This window comes from Miscanthus floridulus, chromosome 8, assembly GCF_019320115.1.
Source record: "Miscanthus floridulus cultivar M001 chromosome 8, ASM1932011v1, whole genome shotgun sequence".
NCBI classification, from domain to species: Eukaryota; Viridiplantae; Streptophyta; class Magnoliopsida; order Poales; family Poaceae; genus Miscanthus; species Miscanthus floridulus.
This window is the reverse complement of record NC_089587.1, coordinates 65,367,612-65,390,301: the sequence shown is the minus strand read 5'-3', so window position 1 is coordinate 65,390,301 and position 22,690 is coordinate 65,367,612. Positions and strand designations below refer to the sequence as shown.

Below are 22,690 nucleotides of genomic sequence, written 5' to 3'. Positions count from 1 at the left end.
GTGCAGAGCAGGGCATGGCGCAGCAGTGCACGCTGGCGTCTTGGCGCAGCGCGTTAGCCGTTGAGGTGACCCACGTGTCCGCGAGGACAGCAAGCCACCAAGGCAGTAGCGCAGGGCCCGCTCGTGTCGCATTCATGGTGGCATGATGACGAGACCTGCGCCACGGTGCATAGGGCGAGCCAGGTGGGGGCAGGCGAGCAGCAGTGATGGCCGTGGCCGGTAGCGGAGGCAGACGACCATGGCGCGCAGTGCCAGAGCCACGCGCGCAGGCACGGCGGTGGGATGCAGCCGGCACGGCAGGGGTGTGGCCTACGCGATAGTGGGTGCTGGCAAGCCAGCAGCGATGGTGACCGCGTCCAGGGCCAAGCCACGTGTCGTGCACACTTTTTAAAGTAGGTAGAAAACTTGTTCGCAAAGCTCCAAACGCCAAACTAATTGCTCGATGCGCAAGAGGGTACATCAAGCTATCTACCATAGTCAAGACATCGCGCTACCTCCTAAGCCAATCACTCCACACAGCTCGCCAAAAGTGGCTTCATTGACCACTTCTGAAACTTACGCGAACGACGTCGAATCGAACGATTCCACGTCGAATTCCTAATCCAACCTACGGGATGTATTAACTAGCTATCCTTGTCCTCGACCGCATATATTTCATCACCGTTCGCAAAAACATTCTATAGCATTTTCGTTCGACAAAAAATTTGGTTAAGTGACATGAAACGTAACATTGATTCATGTTTCATATAAATGTTTCAAGGACCAAACATTACTTTATCATTCATGTTATACACATATGCACAAAACCATGATGCTCATGCGATGTTTAGCAAAACAGTGCAATGTAACACCGAGGGTGTTACAAATCTACCCCCCTAAAACAAAATCTCAACTCGAGATTTCATGTGCCTAGTGTGAGAAAGAGATGGGGAGTACAATTTTGGCGCAGCAACTAACTATCCGAACCAGAGAGGAGGTGGGGGTAATGCTTTAGTATGTAGCTCTCCTATTCCCAAGTGGCTTCTGCCTCAGAATGATTTTGCCATTGCACCTTGTAAAATTTTATCACACGGTTCCTAGTTACTCTTTCTTTCTCATCCAAGACTTTCACAGGATGCTCAACATAAGACAGATCAGGTTGGAGCGAAGTCCTTCAATTTCCATAGCTTCTTCAGGAACCCGTAGGCATTTCTTCAATTGTGATACGTGAAACACATTATGAACCGCTGATAGAATTTTAGGGAGCTGGAGATGATAAGCAACGGGGCCACACGGCCGCAACACCTTGTATGGACCCACATACCGAGGGGCTAACTTGCCATGGACACCAAACCGATGCACCCCTCTCATAGGAGATACCTTGAGATACACATAATCCCTAGCTGCAAACTCCAAGGGCCTTCTTCGCTTGTCTGCGTAAGCCTTTTGTCGGCTCTGAGCTGCCTTCAAGTGACTATGAATAATACTTACTTTCTCTCGAGCCTCCTTTATGAAATCAGGCCTGAAGTACCCACGGTCTCCTACTTCAACCCAGTTCAGTGGCGTTCTACACTTCTGCCCATATAAAGCTTCAAATGGTGCCATGCGGATACTCTCTTGGTAGCTGTTATTATATGAAAATTCAGCTAACTTTAAACACTTATCCCACTTCTCAGGAAAAGAAATGGTGCAAGCCCTCAACATATCCTCGAGCACCTGGTTCACCCTTTCAGTTTGACCATCAGTTTGTGGGTGGTAAGCTGAGCTTCTGAGAAGACGAGTACCCTAGACATTCCTGAGTTGCTCCCAGAAACGAGAGACAAAAACTGACCCTCTATCAGAGATGATAGTAAGAGGAACTCCATGTAGGGTCACAATCTGATCGAAGTATATCTCCGCATACTTCCTGGTAGTGTATTTAGTATCCACCAGAAGAAAGTGGGCAGACTTGGTGAGACGGTCTACAATGACCCAAATAGAATCAAAGCCCGTGGAGGTGCGGGGTAAACCCACAATGAAATCCAGAGAAATATCCTCCCATTTCCAAACAGGGATGGGCAAGGGCTGTAGATATCTAGGAGCACGCATATGATCTGCCTTGACTCTACCACAAGTGTCACACTCTGCAACAAACTGGGTGATATCTTGCTTCATGTAGGACCACCAGTACAATTGGCGCAGATCATGGTACATCTTGTTGCTGCTAGGATGGATAGACAACTTTGAATGATGGGCTTCATTCAAAATCTTTCTTTTCAGCTCTTCATTGGACGGAACCACCAGTCTATCCTTGTATCTCACAACCCCCTGCTCATCAATGCTAAAATGAGGGCCACGCCCTTCAGCCATCAACTTCCTGATGTGAGGAATCTCTTCGGGGTCTTCCTTCTGTTCCTGAATAATCTGCTCTAGCAATTCCGAGGTCAATGTAATATGAGCTAGCACCTCATGTGTGGTTGAGAGACAAGGGTATTTCCTCAACCTGAATGTGACTTACGGCTCAAAGCATTCTGCTACAACATTGGCCTTTCCTGGGTGATAATGGACTTCCAAATTATAATCCTTTATCAACTCTAACCATCGCCTTTGCCTCATATTCAGCTCAGACTGAGTGAAAATATACTTGAGGCTCTTATGGTCTGTAAAGATATGCACTTTGTTGCCCAACAGATAGTGCCTCCAAATCTTCAGAGCGTGGACAACAGCAGCCAGCTCTAAGTCATGAGTGGGGTAGTTCACCTCGTGCTTCTTCAGTTGGCGCAAAGCATAAGCTATCACACGCCCATCTTGCATAAGCACACACCCCAACCCTATCTTCGAGGCATCACAGTATACGTCAAAGGGTCTATCAATATCTGGTTGAGCCAACACAGGAGCAGTGGTCAGAAAAGTCTTCAGGGACTGAAAAGCTTCTTCACAAGTTGGGTTCCAATCAAACTTAGCTTCTTTCTGGAGCAGCTTGGTCATGGGCTAGGCTATCTTGGAGAAATCAGGGATGAAACACCGATAGTATCCAGCTAGACCAAGGAACTGACGGATCTGGTGCACAGACTTGGGAGACTTCCAATCTAATACATCTTGCACCTTGCTGGGATCTATAGAAATGCCTTCAGGTGTCAACACATGTCCCAAAAACTGCACTCGATCTAACCAAAACTCGCACTTGCTGAATTTAGCATACAAGCTTGTGCTCCCTTAGTCGAGTCAGTACTATCCGGAGGTGTCGGGCATGCTCTTCATCATTCTTGGAATAGATCAGGATGTCATCAATGAAAACCACCACAAACCTATCCAGCTCCGGCATGAAAACTGAGTTCATTAGGTACATGAAGAAGGCTAGGAGCATTGGTGAGACCAAAAGACATCACTAGGTACTCATACAGCCCATACCTAGTAGAGAAAGCTTGTCTTTGGTATATCATGTGGCCTGATCTTGATCTGATGATAGCCCGATCGAAGATCTATCTTCGAGAACACCTTGGCACCAGCTAATTGATCAAACAAGGTATCTATGCGGGCAAGGGATACTTGTTCTTAACTGTTACCTGCATTAAGAGGGCGGTAATCCACACACATCCACAAGGTACCATCCTTCTTCTTCACGAAAATAGCCGGGCAACCCCATGGTGAAGAACTCGGGCGGATGAAACCTTTGTCCATCAACTCTTCCAGCTTGCTTCTTCATTTCTGCTAGTTCTCTTGGAGCCATGCGGTACGGACGTCTAGGAGATGGGAGTAGTACCAGGTTCAAGCTTCAATGGAGAATTCTACCTCTCTGTCTGGTGGCAACCCCAGAAGATCTTCAGGGAAAACATCCGAGAACTCACAAACCATAGGGATGGAGGTAAGATCAGGAGAGGCCTCAGCATGGGCAGCAACAGGTAAGACTGGATCTGAGGGTACAATAAGAGACATCCTATCCTCAGAAGAAGGAAGCCATAACTCCACACTTCTCCTCTGCATATCCAATACTACCCCATACACCCACAACCAGTTCATTCCAAGAATAGCATCAATGCCTTGCCCAGGCATTATCATGAACTATAGACGGTAAGTGTGGGTGGCTAATACCAAACTTACTGTATCCATGTGGGTATTGATGAACATTTGAGAACCCATAGTATGGATCTTATAGGCATACGGTATAGCCATAAGTGATAAGTTGTGCCGCTCTACAAACCCCATGCTCATAAAGGAATGCTGATGCACCAGAATCGAACAACACCAAAGCTGGATGGGAGTCGATGGTAAACATACCAGCCATAACTGCCTCCTGCTGCACAACCTACTGAGCATCCATGAAGTGCACCTGGCCAGATCTGTTGGGCACCTTCTTCTTGATGATGGTCCTCTTGATAAGCCTAGAATTTGTGGACGGCTGAGATGACTGAACTGGCTGATGTTGGGGACACTCCCTGGCATAGTGGCCATCCTTGCCACACTTGAAACAAGCACCAGGCTTGTTCCTGAACCCCTGACGAGGTAGGACCTACTGTCCCTGAGACTGCTGAGGCTGCACCTGCTGCGGAGGTGCATGGTACGGAGTAGAGGAAGTCTACGACGTCTGCTGGGGTGACCGGAACGGAGGCCCGCCGGATGGTTGATAGGGCCCCCGCCTGACAACTTGTATCCTTCTGTGTGTGAGGGTGGCTGGAGGATCCAGCTGCCACCCGCTTCCTCTTCCAATCAGCCTGAGATGCCCGCTGAAAACCCTCAAGAGCAATGGCGGCGTTCATCAGAGCCCCAAAGGTCTGATAGTTCACCGTGTAGAGCTTTTCCTGAAGGAGGGGAGCTAGACCACGAAAGAAGCGTTCCCTCTTCCTATCATCAGTGTCCACCTGACTGCCAGCATACTGAGCCAAGTGATTAAACTGGGTCACATATTCCATTACTGTCCTGTTCCCCTGGCGCAGCTCTAGAAACTCCTGTCACCTTCTGGTTGATGACACCAGCAGGGATAAAGAACTCTCGGAAGGCGGTGGAGAACTCCTGCCATGTTGCCGATGATCCAGTAGCTCCATGGCCTGGAAGGTTTCCCACCAAGCACCTGCGGACCCCAAAAGCTGCTGGGCCGCAAAGTACACCTTCTGCCCGTCGGTCACTCCGAGCAGCCAAAACTTCTGCTCCATAGTGCGAAGCCAGTGCTCCGCCTCTAGAGGCTCATCAGACGGGGTGAAGGTGGGTGGATGAGTCTTGAGGAAGTCCTGATAAGAGGACTATCCCTTAGGGCGGCGAGCACCACCCCCGTTCCCACCGTGACCCCCGTGGCCTCCGCAGGCGAGTCCCGCGATAGCCTGCGCCATAATGTCTAGGGCACGAGCTATTTCTTAGCGAGCAGCAGCGGACTCCTGGCGAGCAACCAATAGCTCCACCATTAATCTCTGTGGGAGTCATAGCGGCGGCGGTGGTGGCAGCGGTGGGAAAGGATGAGGAGCCAGAGGTGGAACCTCCTGACCTCCCCCGTTGCCACGCTCAATGGCCCGCCACTGTCACCCTGGCCCTCATGAGCCACCCCCAAACTAGTGCTCCCACATCCAGACCTCAGATTCATCTGTAAGAGAGACTGAACCATCCATTAGAACACCTTCTTGGATCCAGATCAAGGAATTAGGGGGAAAAGACAACACATTTATTAAAGCATTCATTTAGTTAGTCCTACCAATTTACTACTCACTTATACGTGAAGGGGGATTTTAGTTCAAGTAAGATGCTATTATCATGATGCATGCTCGACCTATACGTTCACTCTAGCCGGAATATAGCGGCCTTCGTAAAATTTTCGGCACATCGCACACTCACTTTTCCGTATACTAAACGGTTTCTTACGCAACGTAAGTCAGTGTACCTATAGAAATTGATTAAATAAAACTAGTGCCGCTATCCTAGATATACCATATTGCTAGGGCTTATACTTATTTACATAATGTAATCGCATCCTACTTTTCAGCAAAGCTTTTGTTGGTCAAATTTTTAGTTTTGGAAAAGAGTGATGAAACCCGTAACCATTATTGGCTCTGGTACCAACTATGGCAGAACCGCCTCAAAATAGCATACTTATGGAGGCGCTCGTCTTCCACCAGACACTAAGCACCCCGAAAGCAAGCTACAGCGAGCGGTGTCCGTCGGGCACACCCCGAGGGAGAACCCGAAAGATCCACATTTTTCCCAAGGATCCTAATAATGAGAATGAGTTACAACACAAGTACATTTCATACATTATAGTTTCTTAAAAAGTACATTATTACAATACCAAATACCAGAGTTCAGAATGATAAACAACGGAATTTAAAAATAACATCTAGCGGTAGGGGCGAGGATTCCGTCTGAGCCCACCAGAAGGATCCTCCACACAACGGTACTCTTCAAGCATTACCTGCAATAGGGGTAAATAAACCCTGAGTACACAATATACTCACAAGACTTACCCGACTAGTGGGAATACTTTCCCGACTCCAAGGATATGATAGGCTTTATGGTTTGCTGGTTTTCTTTAGCAGAAAGCAATACTAATAGTGAGTCCTTATTTATGTATTATTATTATCAGCCGTATTAAGTTTTCATCTAGCCAATCTATATAAGCACCTGTTCTACTTTCAAGCAAGGGTTGAGCAATCAATGCTGTTTCTTCTCCTTTTCCACTTTCAGTTCTTACTACGGTGCTAAACCGCAGACAAGCCGTACCGGATCGCCGGCGATTCGCGAATCAATGTGCCCAGCTGGGTGCCCCGAAAACACACGCCCTGCTTGTACCCCAGGCACAAGCAGGACTAACCCACCACTCTCCTGTCCCGGGTGTCTAGGTCCCCAGTCCAAACTTGGACTCCAAGCCCCCACCCCTGAGTCCCGGACTCAGTGTGGTGCAAGGACCTCCACCACCTCCTCTTCCCATCAGTCGGTCCGAAAGAGCCGGATCCACGACAAGAGAGCAGCAAGCCTTCCCTGCGCCCATACCCAAGTATGCGCTCGGGACAATAATCTGTGACTTGCCTAGAGTCATATGCAACGACCGGTCCTTAATCGACACGGACAGGGACAAAGTGTAACCGAGCTATGCCCTGTTGGCCGCAGGACACAACCCTTTACACCCACCAATACCCAAACCATTTCCCTACCCGGTCACCATTTACCTTTCCATCATTTTATTATGAGTGATCACATTGTATCACCTATGTGCGAGTAACGGCTAGGTTACTCACGCTACCGATATCCTGAGCATAGCAACTACTCGACCTGTACTAGTAGGACTCATAGGTAAATATATTTATGCATGTGGTTTCCATAAAATGCCTGTAACGTAAATGCACATCATATATATATTCAGTGATTATTAAAAATAGGGGTTATGCGCCGGGGCTTGCCTTGGGCAGGCGCCGGGTCAGCACCAATAGGCTCCTGGACTTCCTCCTATGCGAAGATCTCCTCCTCGTACTCCTCGATCACCTCGTCGTACTCTGGCTCGCCGACGGGCATGAAGTCTACCAGTCCATGATCTACATGAAATGATGATGCAATGTTTAATAATATAACAACAGCAGCTCTTAAAATAGAAGTACATCGATTTAACTACTAAGCTAGTGCTATCGACCACGGTGCTACAATTATCTATTGCTATCGACAACAAGTATCAAGTAAGGCATTCATCGTTATTCCAGCAACTATCGGTATTTTCACTCCTAACGCCGATTTACGCTATATACCAATAAACAAGGGTAATAGCTACTTTATTTAACGACACCTTCTAATGCTACAAAATTTACAGCGAGCACATAACATCCTCGGGAACCTACTGTAAAATTTTCAAGCTAAAACTATTACCGATTTGCCACAAGAATTCCTACAAATATTAATCTACATAATACTAAGCTTCCTAATTAGAATTTATGAGCCTATGATCATAATAGCTAACTATAACTAACTACACTAACAGATAGATGGTACTTTTTGCGAACCTAACAAAATTAGTCTCACTATTTTTGGACAACTACGCAATTTACTACGATTTATCGAAGTTCAATTCATAACTAAAATAAATAAACATGTCTATTTCCTAGAAATTAAGAAACCGAACTTGGCGTCGCGGCCCAACACGCGCGGCCTGGCCCGCGACTGCGCGACACGCGCCAGCGCAGTGCAGCCCATGCGCGCATGCGCGTGGCCCAGCCGACCACGGCCCGCGACAGGAGAGGCCCGCGCGCGACGACAATTATGCCCGAACACCACCGATCTACAATGAATTCGCAGTGAGCTCTAGGTCACTATTTCATCAGTCTATGCTTTTATAGCAGCACCCTCCCCTTTCTCAATCTTCCTCGCGGCAAAGCCCCTAGCAGCCGCGCGCGCGCTGGCGCGACGCCGCTGGCACCAAGCGACCACGTCGGCGCCACCCGAACCTCCCAGGCCTAGCTAAGGGGCCGATGAGTACCTCGAAGACAACGCGTGGTGACTGGGGGTGATACGGCGAGCGGAGGCGTAGTCCTGAGCTCCCTCCTCGGCGGTGGCCCCCTTCCTGCGGTGGCGGGAGCGTTCCCATGAGTGACAATGAAAATGGGGCAAACAACGAAGCTAGTGAGCTCCAGTGACTACCCAAGTTACCTTGCATCGATGATACGGCTAGAGATGGCACGAGCAGAGCTGGCGACGTGCACACCGACTCTGCGACTGGCGCCCGGTGATGGCACGGCGCGTCGGTGGTGGCTAGACTGACAGCAACACTATGACCGAGGTGCGCATGGTGCTCAGGAGGGTAAGGCTGAGCTAGTGGTGCACTAAATCGCCCGGTGTGCCTTAGGTTGTGCGGTTAGCCGACGGCGCGCGTCCAGTCCAGTCTTAAGGACCCGGTGGCGCGGTGATTATAAATTAAGGCACAGCGAGGGCAGAACTGCAGTGCAGGTGGGGTAGGTTGGAGGGCTGGCTACCTAGCGGAGCTAGCGGGCAAGACCAATTGAAGCACGGTACTAGTTACCAGCGAATTTGAAGGGTGGCCCCACCGGTCATGGCGACAGCGGAGACAGGGGAGCTTTGGCACGGCTTCGGTTCGGCCGGCTTGTGGATGTCAACGCATCATACACTAATGGGAGACAACGAGACATGCGGGATGTGCCCCTGACGGCCGTCCACATGGCGCCACCACGGCCAACACCGGACAAGACGAGCACAGGGCAGTGCGACACCGAGGTGATGGGGACGCAGGTGATCTTTCCATGCGCGTGCAGCCAAGGCGGGTCAAAGGGAGCAGTAGCGGCGTGGCGATGGGCGGCGTGTAGCGCGGACTCGGCACACTCCCGGCCAAGGCAGTGCAGAGCAGGGCATGGCACGGCAGTGCAGAGGAGGGCATGGCGCGGCAGTGCACGCCAGCATCCTGGCGCAGCGCGTTAGCCGTTGAGGTGACCCGTGCACCAACGAGGACAGCAAACCGCCAAGGCTGTAGCGCAGGGCCCGCTCACGTTGCATTCACGGTGGCATGACGACAAGACCTGCGCCACGGCGCACAAGGTGAGCCAGCCGTGGCGGCAGGCGAGAAACAGCGATGGCCGTGGCCGGCAGCGGAGGCAGACGGCCATGGCGCGCAGTGCCAGAGCCGCGCGCTTGCGCAGGCATGGTGGGGGGACGTAGTCAGTGTGGCAGTGGGTGTGGCCTGAGCGACAGTGGGCGCTGGCAAGCCAGCAGCGGTGGTGACCGCGTCTAGGGCCAAGCCATGTGCCGTGCACGCTTTTTAAAGCAGGTAGAAAACTTGTTCGCAAAGCTCCAAACGCCAAACTAATTGCTCAATGAGCAAGAGGGTACATCAAGCTATCTACCGTAGTCAAGACATCATGCTACCTCCTAAGCCAATCGCTCCACACAGCTCGCCAAAAGTGGCTTCGTCGACCACTTCCGAAACTTACGCGAACGACGTCGAATCGAACGATTCCACGTCGAATTCCAAATCCGACCTACGGGATGTACTAACTAGCTATCTTTGTCCTCGACCACATATATTTCATCGCCGTTTGTAAAAATGTTCTATAGCATTTTCGTTCGACAAAAAAATTCGGTTGACACAAAATGTAACATTGATTCATGTTTCATATAAATGTTTCAAGGACCGAACATTGCTTTATCATTCATGATATACACATATGCACAAAACCATGATGCTCATGCGATGTTTAGCAAAATAGTGCAATGTAACACCGAGGGTGTTATAGGTTTAGGCCGTGCAAATAAGCAGAGCGATCCCCTGCACGGCGTCGAGCACGATGAGGTAGCGCACGTCCCACTCTAGCTGCGCGTCGGCGCCGCGCCGCTCGTGGAGCAACGCGCCCAGGCTGTCGTTGGCCATGTAGTCATACATGAGCAGTCGGGTGCTCTTGTTCTAGCAGCACCCTAGGAACCGCACGATGTTCTTGTGCCGGATGGAGCCCAGCATGCGAACCTCCACCGAGAACGAGGCCCGGACGCAGCCGCTCGTGCCGTCGTCTGCCTTGCATGTCGCCGTTGCGGGCGTGTGGCTGCTGGGCCACAGCTTCTTCACGGCGATCACCTCACCGGTGCCGATGCTCACACGGTACACCATGCTGGAGTAGCCCTTGTCGATGATGTTGCCGTCCATTGGCTCCTCACCACCTGGTCGACGGAGAATCTCACCTTCTAGAACGGCGTGAACTGCCATGGCCACGATAGCTCGCCACCGCTCTTGGAGTCGCCGCCACCGCCGCCACTGCCATTCTTCCCTCCAAAGCCCATCCGCCGCGCTCGAAGTATGCCGATCATGCCGAGGACCATTGCCACCGTCACGGTTACCAGCAGCACGATGGCGAGCTTGAGGCGGTGCACGCGCTGGGCGTCTTCGGCCGTGTTCGTCACTGGGTGACCGTTGGCGTCGATGCTCACGAAGCATACATCCCCGCCTTTGGTGCAGAGCCTAGCGTTGCCGGCGTGGCAGGACATCGAGAGCTGTCGGAATAGCTTCGTGTCCGGGAGGTACCTGGAGAAGTTGTTGTTGCACACGTTGAGCGTGACAAGGTTGTCGAGCCTGCACGAGCGGCGTGAGGCTGCCGTCGAGCGTGTTATACGAGAGGTCGAGCACCGAGAGCTTGCTCAGTGCAGAGATCTTGGATGGGATCGGCCCGATGAGGCCGTTCCGGCTCAAGTTCAGCGCGATGTTGAGCCAGTCGATGCCGCAGAGCTCATCGAGGATGTTTCCGTTGAGCATGTTGTCACTCAGGTCAAGGAGCTCTAGGTTGTGACACTACCCGAGCGCCAGCGATATTGGCCCCAACAGCGAGTTGTCGCTTTGCACGAGCCTGCTCAGCATCTCCATCCTGCTGAGCGCGTCTGGCATGGTGCTGTTGAGCCTGTTGTGCGAGACATCGAGCTCCTGCATGGTGTGCACCGCGGCGAGCGACTCCGGCAGTAGCCTGGTGAGCGAGTTGTTGCTAAGGTCAAGCATCTAGAGCTGCGAGCAGTTTCCTAGCTCGGCCGGCACCGGGTTGGCCAGTCGGTTGCTCCCGAGGTCAAGGAAGTTGATGCTCTTCATGCCGGACACAGACGCCAGGATGGACCCGGCACTGCGGTTGCTGCCGAGGCGCATGAGGCTGGTGGCCTTGCTGATCTTCGGCGGCAGCGGGCCGGAGAGGTCGTTGAACAGGAGTAGCAGCTTGGTGAGGTTGCGGAGCAGGAAGAGGCCTAGCGGTATGACGTCGGTGAGGTGGTTGTGCGAGAGGTCTAGCGCCTGGAGGTTGGACAGGGACACGAGCGTGGGCGGGATGGCGCCCTCCAGCTGGTTCTGCCACGCGAAGAGCACCTGCAGCGCCGTCAGCCAACCGAGATCGGGCGGGATGAGGCCGGAGATCTCGTTGGTGTCGACTTGCAGCTGCACCAGCGACCGTGGCGTTGGCGAGCTCCGGCGGGATGGTGCCGGTGATGTTGTTGTCGCTGAGCATGAGGTCCTGCAGCGCTGTGAGCCGGCCCAGCGACGCGCGGGATGGTGCTGGAGATGGAGTTGATGGAGAGGTAGAGCGAGACGAGCGAGGTGAGGTTGCCGAAGCAGTCCGGGATGGGGCCCGTGAGCGCGTTCTGCCACAGCAGCAGCTTCTGCAGCTGCGGCAGAAGCGCCGAGCGACGGGGGGAGTGGGCCGGACAGCGAGTTCTCGTAGAGGTAGATGTTGGTGAGGTTGGAGCATTTCCCCAGCTCCGGCGGGATGGCGCCAGAGAGCGCCGTGGTGTAGATGGACAGCGTCTGGAGGCTCTGGAGCTGTCCCAGCGGCGCCACGTGCGCTCTGTCCACGCTACGTCGGCCAAAACCTTGTTCGGATGAGTTATGGACCTAAGTGGCATACTTAAATAACATTAGGGTGCCAGAAGTACGATTCGAGAGTTTGTGGACCTAAGTGGCATCCGAAGATAAGTTCAAGGGCCTACGATGCATTTACCTCTGTTGGCTTTGTCTAATAGTTTTCAATATCTCAGCTCCTAAGAATTTTTTATTTATTTTTAACTCTTTTTAAACAGTATTTTCAAATCTAACACGTCTTAACTTCTTTTTTTAAAACTAACCCTTTAGGCCGCGTCATGCATGGAGACGTGGCAAAACCACACTGTCATGCCATGCATGGCGGCGTGACAAGTCTGCCACGTGGTAGTCGCCGCTCACGTGGTAGTCAGCCGAGCGGCGACTCGCTGACGTGGCGCAACTTAGAAAAATTGTATTTTTTCTATACGATCTTGGATGAAGATGATCTTTATTTGAAAATTGTCCCTCGACGAGATCTACAACTTTCTAGTTTTGAGTTTTTTCATTTAAGGTTGTTAAGATGTTCAAAAAAATAATATAAAGTTTCAGCATCTTATTTAAGGTTGTAATAATATTATTTTTTAGCAGCTTAACGACCTTAAATATAAAAACTCAAAACTAAAAAGTTATAGATCTCGTTGAGTGCTACAACTTTCGTATAGAAAGTATCGCTATTTGGCACCATATAAGAAAGATACGATTTTTCCAAGACAACATACGCTTGTACGCGATTAATGCGATGCTGAAATTTATATTAGTTTTTTAGCATTTTAACGATCTCAAATGTAAAAAGTCAAAACTAGAAAGTGGTAGATCTCATCGAGGCCTACAATTTTCATATAAAAGATCATCTTCATCCGAGATCATATAAAAAAATTCAATTTTTCTAATTTGCGCCACGCCAGCGATTCAACGCTCGGCTGACTGCCACGTGGCAGGCTTGTCGCGCCGTCATCCATGGCGCAACAGTATAGTTTTGCCGCACCGCCATGCATGGCGCAGCCAAAAGGGTTAGTTTAAAAAGAAGAAGTTAAGACGTGTTAGATTTGAAAATAGTGTTAAAAATAAAAAAAATCACTCCTAAAAGCTAAATTCTAGTTCTTTCTCTATTATATATCAGCACTGGGAACATTGTCTTTTTCCTTATTCTTTCCCGTGTCATTCACACATCTAGATCGGCTGCATATATTTTTGCACGATTGGATCAATTTTCTCGAGTGTAGAAAGAAAGATCGGGAGTTGAGATAAGGTGTTGCACAGAGGTTTTTTCCAGTCTTGCCAAAAAATCAAGATTGAGAGTGGGTTCTGGAAACATTTGGAGATGCTCTTATCACACTGAAGCCAGAAAAATTGCTCGTAATAACATGCTCTTATCACACTGGGAACATTGTCTTTTCCCTTGTAGGCTAGTTTTCCAGATTTTTAAAAGGCAGCTCAAAAGCTGGGCTTAGGCCAAGTCCAGCAATCAAACACACCTGTAGCCCATTGGGAAGTGCCCGGCCTGGTCGTTGGGCTGGCTGGGCCCATCCCCACCGCGCCGCCATCGTGCTCCGATCGGCTGGAGCTGCAACCTGCAAGGTCAAGGTCAGCCGCCTGCAGATGCAGCAGATCTATCTGCTTCATCTTCGCCTAGCATCTTCTCTTCTCTTCTCTGATCGAAAGCCGTCCTTTTTTCTACTCCTACCTTGCTTCTGGTCTGGACGATCGAATCGAATCGAATCGAGCGACGAGACGAGACGATGGGCGGCGTCTCGCGTCGGTTTCTGAATCTGATCGTGGACAAGCGCATCGCCGGACTCCAAACGCTGCGCTGCATCGACCTGGCGCGCCACAAGCTGTTCAACACAACACTACCTATGCTACCAGTGAACGCAGACACCCCGTCCGCATCCCCTTGGGTCAACAATCACAAGAGTAAGAAGAAGACTAAAATTGGGATGATTCGGCAGCTTCCTCTTCCTGCCCCAATCGTCAACTTCCAAGGCTCAGCTGAGAACTTCGATTGGTGGATGGACTGTTTCCCGCTTGGAGCAGCAGGTCGCAAGGTGCTCTACGTCGACCAATCTTCCCGTACATTGCTCTACGACACGGTGACACGCGAAGCAGCACTGGATATGCCCTACATGTACAAAAAGTGCTCGGCCCTCCCCATCTTTGTGCCCGCCGCCGGTGCTGACAGTGACACCAACACCAACACCAACGACGACGATGGCGGCCAATGCAGCATCTACATCATGGAGGCCCGTCCTGCTGAAGAACGGCCTCAAGATGCCATGAAGCTAAGCTATCAGTACGAGGCTTTCATCCACCACCGCAGGACCGGCTGCTAGGAGCGCCAACAAGGTTTTCATTATCGGAAATAAAAATTTATCGGAGGTTATGGATAAATAGGATAAGCAAGATATATCGGAAATATCGGACCAAATTCAAAATAAATTCAAATTGTTTTGAAAAAATTCCATAAAATTTGACTTGAAACTATTCCTAAGCTATTAAACATCACTTGTTCACAGATAAAAACAAGAATAAAACATTATAGTGTGGGATTGTCGCACGGCTGAATTTGGGTTGTCTGTGTGGAAGCAGGAAAGAAGGGAAAAATTTGGCCGATGTCAAATTTTATCGGACCCCGTGGATAGAAAGGAAATTTCGAAAATTTTCGTGAATTTCGGCCGATAAAAAAAACCTTGGCGCCAACTCCTCCCGCCACCGCCATTTGTTTGTGACCCCAACGTGGCCAACCCCAGCATCACCTCACACGAGGTGGTCAACCATCCCAGCATCACCTCTCACGCGCTGGTCCATGCCCATGGCGGCTCTTGCTCTCCCGACATCTGGATATCTGCCGATGGCGGCGCCGGCACCTACTGCTTGGACACGGCCAAACACACCTGGACCAAAGTCGGCAACTGGACGCTACCCTTCGATGGAAAGGCCGAGTACGTTCCCGAGCTCAAGCTGTGATTTGGTATCGTCAGCGTCGGCAAAGAGGAATGGGAACTGGGTGCTGCTGACCTCCCCTCTGCTGCCATGGTCGACATGGACTCCCAGCCACAGCTGGTAGGCACATGGAAGGAGCTTGCGGAGGAACAGACTCAGAGCTGGCTGGAGCTGCGGCGTCCTCAGTTTGTCAGCCTGGGCTCTGGCAGGTTCTGCGTCGCAAGGTTCTTCCACCATGCTACCATGCATCCCCTCGTCTACTTCTTTCATTCTCCACCTGATGAACTATTTGAGGAGGAATATTTTACTGTCTTGACTGGTGTCGATGTGGTGCCGCGCGACCACACCGATAGTAATGCTACCTACACCAATTGCAATGACAGCAATGGCTTCAAAGTGCAACTGGAAATGATCAAGCACAATTCAAGACGCCACATGTCTTATGGCAGCGACGGTACCATTGATCTTGTGTTCTGATTTTCTGAATAAGTTTGGTTCCAGACCCCGGCCTTGTATTATCTTATCCATCATTATCATTACTCTACTTCTTCTGGATGAACCCGGTGTCGATCTTGTCCTAGTTTCAGTACTTAGTGTCATCAAAGTCCAGTGTTATTTGTTCAGTTCTACTACATATGAATATGAACGGTGGTTTAATTTTGTCTCTCCGAATGAATGGTACATTCTGAGTTATCATTAATAATGTTGGGATATTGAGGTCTCATGTGCATCTTAGCATAGTATTTTTGTGGGCTGCTTACTTGCCGTCGACCTAAAAAAACATCCTCTTTGTTAGATAATTGGCCCGTTCGCTGATTGGTGGTGCTGATTTGTTGTGAGAGGAAAACAATGTTGGCTAACTAATAAGTTCTGGCTGAAACCAACAAGCAAACAGGCTGAATAACTATTGTGCAACTTTGTGTGGTGCACCGGAGATCTCCGTTGAGCTTTTCAACTTTTTGGCCACCTCCAAAACCGGCTCTGCTAGATAGAGATACGGTAATGCTCCCTACAGAGCATCCGTCCGGACGGACCCTGCCGTGCTGCGCGCCACGCATCCCGTCTGCATCGCGTCCCGCTCATGGTCTCCGCCTCTTTCCTGGTGCCCACACGGCCACGCACGCAGTAAACACAGGCAGGCTTTGCCCCACGTGCTGTTATTTTTAAGGATGCATGTCGCTAGTTGTGTGTGCACAGGTGCACATGCATGCATATTAAAATGAAAACTATTGTGTGCCCACATGAGCTCAACACCGACGACCTCCGCATCACTCCATGGCATTTACCTTCACGTTGGCGTCGAGCTCCGTATGTTTTATGTGTTTCAGATGTATTTTTTATCTAGATGTTGCAACATGTGTTTTATCTAGATGCTGCAAAATTAGATCTTTGTGTTGCATATGTTGCAATTGCTATACATGTATGTTGCAGGTGTATGTTTGGAATATTTCAGGTGTTTCAGACGTATATTGCAAGTATTTTTATCTAGATGTTGCATATGTTGCAGAGATGTTGCAAGCGTATGTAATATTTCACCTGTTTTAGATGTATGTTGCAGCAAGTGCTTCATGTTGCAAGTGTTTTCATTAGCAGACGTGGGAAGCAAACGCATGCAAAGTGTTTCATCTGGATGTTGCATATGTTGCAATGGCTACAGACGTATGTTGCAAGTGTATGTTTTAGCTGTTTTGAACGTATGTTGCAAGTGTTTTATTTGGATGTTACATATATTGCAAGTGTTTTATTTGGATGTTACATATGTTGTAGTGGCCATATACATATGTTGCAAGCGTATGTTTCAAATGTTTCATCTGTTTCAGAGGTATGTTGTAGCAAGTGCTTCATGTTGCAAGTTTTTCATTAGCAGGCGCGGAAAGCAGGCGCATGGGGAGGCGGTCCTCGCAGACGCAGGCGGTCTCTGTGTGCAGGGGAAGTGAAGCGGGGGTGGTCCCCACCTAAATGCAGGGGCACGGGCAGCGTAGCACAGAAGTGAAGCGAAGCGCGTAGCAGCATGGGCGTGGGTGGTCCCCACCTGCATGCACGGGCACGGGCACGCAGCATGGAAGTGAAGCGAAGTAAAGCGCGCAGCTGCATGTGTATGCACAGGGGGTGGGCGGGCAGACGCAATAGTTGCATCCGTATACGGGGCAGGCGAGGCAGGCTTAGTAGCATGCAGGGGCATGCGGTCAGGCTTAGCAGCATGCGGGGTAGGCATGAGCGTCCAGATAGGGACTAGCATCCGGTCATCCGGACGCTAGCCATGCCGATAGAGATAGGTCCAGTACTCCAGTGGCTTGGCTCCTCTTTCCTCTTCTCAGCCATGGAACACCTTCAATGTTACATAACTCCAATAGGTGCCAACCTCTGGCGTGGGCACCGGAAATATGCACTTTCACATTCAGAGCAGCTCCTACTCAGTCACTACTGTTCTGAAGCTAGCTCTGCTGATCCCTGCAATCTTTCCTTTTGTCAAAACCGGTGGAATGACATGCATGGTTCAGTGGAGTGTTCCAGTGAAAGAGGGAATCTCCTTTGTTTGGTGTGATTTGGCCCACTCATCAATACATGGTGCTCTTGCACAAGCATGACATCATAGAGAAACCTGGTTACCGGTGGAAGCACTTTTTGGTATATATTGTTAAAAAAAGCATCAGATTTTACAATGAAACTGAGGCTTAGGTTAAGTGCTGATTGTATTTTTACCAGAATGAAAGGATTAATTAGGTCACCAGATGCTGTGCTCTGCACAGAGAAAGTAACAACTGGATGGCAGAAAGGGGACATGCAAAATGACCGGGAAGAATCAAGATCACTAAAATAGCTATAGCTAGAAGGAAAAATTAAAGTCAAGTGGGAAAGTGCAGAGGAAATTAAAGTTAAAGAGCTATATAGCTTGTAGAATACTAAATCTAAGTATATGGTCGAGGAATAGGGGCAACAAGCTCTGTTAATTTCCACAAGAAAGTGCTCATCATGAACGTCGTAACCTCCTGACGACGACTTATATTCGAGCGATAATCTTATAAACTCCCTTCGTCCCTATTTAAGTGTCGTCGTGGGATTCGTGCTGGTCAAACTTTAAGCTTAACTAAGTCTATAAAAAAATATTAGCAATATATCTCTAAATAAATTTACTATAAAAATAAATTCAATAATTTATCTAATAATATTATTAATTATGTACTATAAGCATTAATATTTTTGTATATATTTAGTTAAAAGCGAGAACGACAGGTAACAATGGAGCAGTAGGCAACAAACCCAGCCAATAATACAGACTAGCCCACCGGTGGGCAGAATTCTACTCACGTGCGACTATCTTGTCTTGTTACGAGGATACATCCGACCCGATCATGGGCCTCTCGACTCTTGGACAAATCCGATCCGACACCCAACCCTACCCGATTTGAGTAGCACGTCGGATGGGCTTGGGCCATCAATTTTTGTGATTTCTGACTGCTCGGGGTGTTATCTAATTCCAATCGCGCCGCCGTTGTGCTCCGATCCGGCCGGCGAAGCAAGTTCCGCCCCGCCGCCATTCGCTTCACCTCGACCCTCAGGTCAGGACTCAGGACCCAGGACAGGCCGACCGGCATCTTCCTTTCTTTGTTACGACTTACGATCGATCGATTTCTTGTATTTCAAAACATGCATGTCTTCGATTTTCAGCTGACGATCGATCGGATATTCCGAATCGACGACGATGAGCGGCGTCTCGCGTCGGTTTCTGAATGTGATCGTGGAGAACCGCAGCGCCGGCGTCCAAACGCTGCGCTGCATCGACCTGGCGCGCCACAAGCTCTTCAACACAAAACCACCACCACCAACCACTGGTGGACTGAAGAACAAGAAGAAGAAGCAGGACTTCAAGACGGAGAAGAAGATGTTGCCCCTTCCTACTCCTCGGCCTAGCTCAAGCTTCAGCATGCGAGCATCAAGTGGGCAAGGGAGGATGCACTGCTGCTCGGCTCCCGCAGATCGCCGAGTCTTGTGCCTGGATAAATCGTCGGGGCGCAGCCTGCTCATGGAGGCAGACACGTCCCGGCCCCGCATTGTGATGATGCCTCCTCTCCATCCCAAGCTGGAACCCATCTCCCTCTACATCCCGGACACGGATGGCACTGCGAAGCTTGACGACCCTCATCTGCTGCAGCTGGATGATGACCTCGCTGCTGCTGCTACTGGTGGTGGTGGTGGAACCTTTTCTTATCACACTATGTCAAATATCATTTCTAGGAGTGGCTACCGTGTATTTGCAGGGGCGGTTTGGTCAGCCGCCCCTACGCAAAGGTCTCTACAAATTATGTATTTGTAGGTGTGGTTTTCAGACCATCCCTACAAATCGATTTGTAGGGGCGGCTACAGTACCAACCGCCCCTACAAATCATTTTTCCGCCAAAAAAAAATAAATTTATAATTTAAATTGGACCATGAAGGGATCGTGACGCCTAAGAGGGGGGGAGGGGGGGGGGGTGAATTTGGCGTCTTAAAATTCTAACTCTAAACTATGACCTCTTTTTCTAACCCTAGCAAAACTTATACAATAGATAAGCTATCTAGATGTGCAACTATGGTTTTACTAGAGTGTTGCTATCTCTACCGCAAACGTAGTAAAGTAATCAATGTAAATGCGGAAGCTAAAGAGCAAGGTAGAGATATGCAAACTCCCGTCGACGACTCCGGTATTTTTACCGAGGTATCGAGAAGCGCGCAAGCTTCCCCCTAGTTCTCGTTGGAGCCCCTCGCAAGGAATCCCTCGCAAGGGCCAAGCTCCTGGTCGGGTAACTCCGTGGATAGCCTCGGGCCTTCCCCACGCGCAAGTGGGTCTCCGATGTGCCTCACGGCAAGCCTCTCCCGGATGCTCCCCGCCGTCTTCACTATCAAGCTTCCGACCGAAACGCCTGCGGGCCTTGTTCCCTCCGGTATACGGTGGCGGCCACACCACAAACGCGGTTGGTGTGATCTCGCAAGACTTCAAGCCCCTCCGATATACAACACTTGTGCTCGCAAGCACGGGGTGGCAAGAGGTATGTAAACCTCACTTAAACACTAGGCAAACACCTAGAGCAAGCGCATAAACGGTGGTCTAATCAACCTAAGTACTTCGCAAAGCACTTATGCTAATCACCTAATAAAACACTAAGCACTATGCATGTGGAGATCACTAAAATGGTGTATCAACACCCTTGGTATGTTTCCTCAGCTCCACTCCTCTCATTTGGCCGGTTGGGGGCTGTATTTATAAGCCCCACTGAGAAAGTAGCCATTAGAATCGAACTCCTGCAAATCTGCTACTGACCGGACGCTGAATCGTCCTGACCGGACGCGTCCGGTCGTCCCGACCGTTGCAGCCGTGAACTACCGATCAGACGCTTCCAGCGTCCGGTCATAGCTTCGCGCGTCTGGAACCTCTCTGTACTCGATCGGACGCTGCATTTCTGTGTCCGGTCGGTTGCCACCAGCGTCCGGTCCTCGCGTCCGGTCGCCTGTCTGCCGAGCCACCGGTCCAGCGTCCGGTCGCGCTTCCAGCGTCCGGTCCAGCGTCCTGTCGCCTCTGCGAGCTCGTTTCTTCACGATCTTGTGTACGGCTTGGTTCTTATCTTCATGCTTAGACTTTGCTTGATATCTTGGGTCTTTTCTTGTGCTCCTAAGGTCTTTCTTAAGGTGTTGATCATCGGATTATCATGTCGCCTTCGTCTAAGTCATGTCTTGCACCCTGTTGGACTATAAAACAAACACTCGCAAATTTATTAGTCCAATTTGGTTGTGTTGGTTATCAAACACCAAAATCCAAAGTAAATGAGCTTAGGATCCATTTTCCTTACAATCTCCCTCTTTTTGGTGATTGATGACAACACGACCAAAGCAAACAAATGATAGAGATTTTGAAATTTAAAGACTACCTGCTTGCTAGGATGCAATGCAAAGGGCAAGATTATCTGATGCTAGAAAATCCTACTTAGATACCAATCGAAAACCATCTTACCCTTGTAAAAGTCCCTATGTATCATTATGAATTCCTACAGATTTTACCATTACTTAGTCTAATCCATAATCCACTTTTCTTCCTTTCTTGGACCATTGCCACTTGTAGACATCAACTTGATGCTTGCCTTTGGTCCTTCAAATTCTTTCCCTTTGGCATCAAACACCGAAAAGGAAGACATTAGTAGCATAAGGGATGGTCAAATTTCGTGATCCTTTTTGTATAGAATGAAATGGATCACAAAATTTGACTCTCACATTATATAGACTAAGCTCCCCCTAAATGTATGCATACATATGTTGAAAAGCAAAGCATATGCATGAATAGTAATTTATTGCACAAGAGAGTTTAATCTATATAAAGCATGGAGAAAGCATATAGATAGGAAATGAGATCAAAATGATGATGCCAATTAAAGAATGATGCTTAACTTCGGGGACTCCATATTTCTTACAATGAGACTACTACACATATGTTTGAAAAAATTGATACAATTTAAAAAATGTTAGTCTCAAAGCATCCAAGTTATAGAGTTACTCCCCCTAAATATGTGCACACAAAAGTAGAATACTTTGTAGAAATTTGTGCACAATGATTTAAGTATCAAAATACCACTTAAAAAGTGATATTTAGGAGAGATTATCTACACTTTGGACTTTGGCACATATTAGATAGTTAATTGTAAAACAAGCTATGTGCCGTGCTCCTAAACAATTTTAATCCATGTAGGTTTGCTCCAAGGGTTGATAATGAAACCGAGCAAGCCCACCATATGATATACCTATTGAATGCATGACAAAATATTTAAGTATGTGAATGCAAACATTAGGCATAAAAGATAACTAGATGCTTTAAGAGTATACCAATTGAAAGACAATACCAATTGAAACAAATGCTAATAGAAAGTAATGACATCTAGTTACCTAACATGGGAAGGGGAATTTGGGTCCATAGTATTCACTAACCTACTTGGCAATGACTTTGTCCATCATGATGCACCCCATGAAATACACCCATACTTTGCCAAGTCTCCAAATTTCCCGAAGTCTGACGGACTTCTTACTTTCCTTTCGAGATCCAAACCTTCTTGGTGCTCTTCATGTTGGAAATGATTTCCTTTGGCACCCAAAAGTGTTTGACCCCATTGTAAGCTTGGTTGTTCACCTTGATGGCCACCACCTTGTCATTTTTCTTCTTCTTAAAGAGATAAGGTGTGGAGGCCTTCTTGTCCACCTCGTTGGTGTAGGTGTTGGAGAGCTTGCTTGTTTGCTTTTTCTCCTTCTTTGTTCCTCCCCCATTCTTCACCTTGCACTTATAGGACTTGTGACCTTCCTTGTGGCACACGTAACAAACCACGGTTTGTCCTTCATCAAGCTTCTTCACTGCCTTGATGGTGTTATCTTGATGAAGTTGGGTTTGCTTCGCCTTGCCTTTCACTTGAGTCAAGTCCTTGGTGAGGCGAGCTACTTCTTGCTTGAGTTGCTCATTTTCTTTTGCAATCTCTTGTGTGC

The 22,690-nt window shown here is 49.1% G+C and overlaps 2 pseudogenes; one reads left to right on the top strand and one right to left on the bottom strand.

The window, feature by feature from the left end:
• Nucleotides 1-10,168: 10,168 nt before the first annotated feature.
• On the bottom strand, nt 10,169-13,797 carry LOC136469246 (LRR receptor-like serine/threonine-protein kinase RGI1; annotated as a pseudogene).
• A 195-nt stretch (nt 13,798-13,992) lies between these two features.
• LOC136469245 (uncharacterized) lies at nt 13,993-15,670 on the top strand (annotated as a pseudogene).
• Nucleotides 15,671-22,690: the final 7,020 nt, after the last annotated feature.